The sequence below is a fragment of the Carlito syrichta genome, unplaced genomic scaffold (assembly GCF_000164805.1).
Source record: "Carlito syrichta isolate Samal-C Ts95f unplaced genomic scaffold, Tarsius_syrichta-2.0.1 Scaffold107891, whole genome shotgun sequence".
Lineage (NCBI taxonomy): Eukaryota > Metazoa > Chordata > Mammalia > Primates > Tarsiidae > Carlito > Carlito syrichta.
In genome coordinates, this window is record NW_007051987.1 from 332,576 (window position 1) to 336,944 (window position 4,369).

Consider the following 4,369-nt stretch of genomic DNA (forward strand, 5'->3'; position numbering starts at 1 on the left):
AGGATCGCCGGAGCCCAGCAGGTCGAGGCTGCAGTGGCCGGGAGCAGCCACTGCACTCCAGTCTGGGCGACAGAGTGAGACTCCAACTCAAAAAAAAAAGAAAGAAATGATAGGCAAAATTCATTTAAGAGGCTGAATCCGGATCTTCAGCAAAGACACTGAAAGAAGAAAAAGGAGAGTTGAGATTGCTAAGGAACACACACTAAGACTGCTAAAAAAAACAAAATACCTGCACATGGGGTGAAAGTGAGGCATTGAGAACTAATTACCAAGTGGTCATAAGTAACACAAGTGCGGTGGTTTATAAGTCACATGGCCCCGGAAATGAAACTGACAGGCAGCCCTCTGAGGTTCTCCAGGCTTTGTTATAGCACACAATGTCCAGGCTGTGCTTGACTCAAGCCCCTTAAACAATTCTCTGATCTGAATTCAAACATTAAAAAAAATTAAAGGGAAGAAGGGAGAAGAAAGAAGGAGAAGAAGAAGGAGGAGGAAAAGGAGGAGGAGGAAGAAGAAGAAAAGGTGGACCTCTCCTGACATGCCAACCCCAATGGAAATTGCTCTGGTAGGCCAAGTTCGGTGGCTCAGCCTGTAATCCCAGCACTTTGGAAGGCGAGGCGAGTGTGGATTGCCTGAGCCCGCAGGTTCGAGACCAGCCCGGGCAACTTGGCAAGACCTTGTCTCTACAATGAATAAAAAATCAGCCGGGCATGGTAGTGCGTGCCTGTAGTTCCAGCTACTTGGAAGGCTGAGGCAGAAGGATCGCCGGAGCCCGGCAGGTCGACGCCAGGGTGGCCGTGAGCATGCCACTGCACTCCAGCCTGGGCAACAGAGTGAGACTCCAACTCACAAAAAAAAACAAAAGAAGAAGAAATTGCTCTGGTAATAAGACCCTCTCAAGGAAAATTCTTTGGAGGACCCAAATTTAGGAAGTTGAACTTGCCAGTCAGGGAGACGTGCAGGTGAACCAAAGGCTGTGTGCAAGCCGCCCTCCCCAGCTCCCCCTCCCCAGTCAACCGCACAGTCTCCTTCCATCCACACCTGACATGGTCCAGTTCCCCCCAAGCACCATTTTCCCACTGCTTCGGGGCCCTGCTCATCCTATTTCCTCCATGTGGAACTCTTCCTCTCTCTCCACCTGCTTAATTTCCCCCTCACTTTTCAGATCCCAGCTAGTACTCCCTTGGGAGAGCCTCTCTGAGGCTCTAGGCCAGACTCTGCAGTCCTCACAGCCTGTTTTGTAATCTCAGTTGTAATATTTATTTGCATAAATATCCATCTCCCTTCTTCTACTGAAGTTATGTGAAAGCAGGACCGTATCTCTTTGTCTCAAGAGGAACATTTCAGTAATATATTTTTTAAACTTTTTATTTTGAAAAACTTTAGACTTACACATGGTGGCAAAAATAATGGAGTTTCTGTGTAGCCTTCACCTAGCTCTTACTAACGTTACTATCTGACATAACCACAGTGCAATGATCAAAACCAAGTAATGAACATTGGAGAAATCCTATTTCTACTCTGAAAAGGTAAACTGGGGCAAGGTGGGTTCGTGCCATGGGAATAATGCAAGATTGCAACAGGGAAAGAAGTAAAGTTTATTATCCACTTTCCACAGACAGAAAGGGGCCGGCACTCAACGGGCAAGTATGGCCTCAAAGAGCTGAGAACCGGGTATATTTAAGGGCCCTTGGGACAAGGGGGTTTGAGCTTGAAGGGGTCTGGGTCAAAAGGAGTGTCCAGGGCTGTATTCTTTGATGTCGATCACAGTCACATAAGTCTTGGATCTTGACATGGCCAGGCACCACCAGCATCTCATGACTGGGGATCGTGGGCTGGAGGTCTTATGGATGGCTGATAACAATGTATCAATACGAATGTCTAGAAGAAAGATTATTAGGAGAATTGGACATGCTTAAGGGGTTTTGAATAATCACTGCATTCTAAGGCCTAGCCCTGGGAAAATTGGTTCTGGGAAAGGCTATTCTTTTCTGCTGATAGTTATAGGGTAAGAAGAATGTGCAAGTTGCTCAGCAAAGTGTGTCACGGGAAACACTAAGCAAAATGGCAGCACTAAAGCTAAGTTTATTCTGAGTTTCTGGGGTTTCTTCCTTTCACGATCCTTTTTCTAACCCAGCATCCAAATCAGGATCTCACAATGCATTTAGTCATTGGGTTTCTTTCTTCTCTTCCCATCTGTGACTGTTATTCAGTCTTTCTTTACCCTTCCCATTTCTGACACTTTTAAAGAATCCTGACCAGTTATTTTGAAGAACATCTCTGTTTGGGTTCATCCGATGTGTTCTCACAATTACTTTGAGATTACACATCTTTGACAAGAATATCACCAAAGTGACATTGTGCCTTCTCAGCACATTATATTGGGAGGTGCTTGGTATCAGTATGTCTTATTGCTGGTGACGTTACCTTGGTCTCTTGGTGAAAGTGGTGTCTGCCAGATTTCTCCACTGTACAGTGGCTTTTTCCCTTTATAATTAGTCTCTTGTGAGACTATCTTAAAATCATGCAAAATCCTGCTTCCCATCATGCTTTTACCTACTAATGTTGCTTCCATAGGTGTTTCGGGTCTGCAACAATTATCCCTATGGTGTTCACCTAATGGTGATTATTCTATCATTCCTTCTCATTTAATTGAGATTCTATTGTGTATGGGATTCTGTTGTGTATGTTTACTCAACGGATTATAACCCATTGTTGTCATTACGTATTCTATTGCTCAGATTGCCAAGATTTGTCAGTTCCTGTGTTCTTTCAATAAGCTCTGCATGCTTTCATTACCACAATGTGTTTATTGTCTCAGTCCTGATAGACACATGAAAGACTTTCTGAATTGCTAACCCCTATCCTGTGAATAACAAATTGGCTAACTAGATCCGTATCTGTACACAGTTCCTTTCTTCTTTACCTTTCTATCTTCCCATCAAAATGCTCAAACTTTGTGACTTTTCTTCCCCAGCCCTTGGGGTATGGCTGTACTATTACTATTTGTAAGTATGTCATATCTCGAGAAGGAAGAGACGAGCCACTGGTGGTTAAAAAGGTTTATTAAAGAAAAGAAAAGAAGGGGGCGGGTGGCTGGCTCTCTAGAGAGAAACCAGTAGCCTTTGTTTTCTTGCAAATCACTTATATACCCCAGTTCAAATTAAGTGGGTGCCGAGAAGCAGTTTAGGGAGTTTAAGCTGTCCTGCCTGGCCTTGAGATGTAGATGTCAGCACTGTTGAGGCTGGTTCCACAGCCTTAAAGTGCAGATGTCCGCACTAAAGCAGTCACTATCAGGGATGTTGTTAATCACTTGTCTCTAAAATGCAAACACTGGGAAAGCAAACACTGACAGTCACATAACTTTGGGATGCAGGGTCTGGGGGGGGCGGGGGGGAGCAGATATTGGCAGTAAAGCAACTAGTAACAGGACGCTGTTAGAGCACAGTATTCGTTTTTTAGGCTGTTTGCGAGGTTTATATGATGAGTTGGTTTAATGACAGCCTCAACCTATTCAATAAATGGTGCTGGGAAAACTGGCTGACCACATGCAAAAGATTGAAACAGGACCACTACCTATCCCCATACACAAAAATCAACTCTAAATGGATCACAGACCTAAATGTAAAACCTCAAACTGTAAGAAACTTAGAAAATGCAGGAGACAATCTTATGAAAGTTGGGACTGGCAACCAATTCCTGATCAAAACCCGAAGTGTCCAGGCCATAAGAGATAAGATAGATAAGTGGGACCTCATTAAACTGACAAGCTTCTGCAAAGCCAAAGAAACCATCAAGAGAGCAGGGAGAGAGCCCACAGACTGGGAAAAAATATTTGCCAACTCCATGTCTGACAAAGACCTAACATCAAGGATCTACAAGGAACTCAAAGTGCTGAAAAGAAAAAAACAAGCCGGGCTCGGTGGCTCAGCCCGTAATCCCGTGCCTTTGGGAAGCTGAGGTGAGTGGATAGCCTGAGCCCGCGGGTTCGAGACCCACCTGGGCAGCGAAACCTCATTTCTACAATAAATCAAAAAATTAGCTGGGCCTGGTAGCGCGCGCCTGTAGTTCCAGCTACTTGGAAGGCTGAGGCGGAAGGATCGCCAGAGCTCAGTAGGTCGAGGCTGCGGTGGCTGGGAGCGGCCACTGCACTCCAGTCTGGGCGACAGAATTAGACTCCAACTCAAAAAAAGAAAAAAACAAAGCCCCATTACAAAGTGGGCTAAAGATATGAATAGAGACTTCTCCAAAGAAGACATAGGAGTAGCCAACAGATACATGAAAAAATGTTCAGCCTCACTAGTCACCAAGGAGATGCAAATTAAAACTACACTGAGATACCACCTAACACCAGTCAGGATGGCCATCC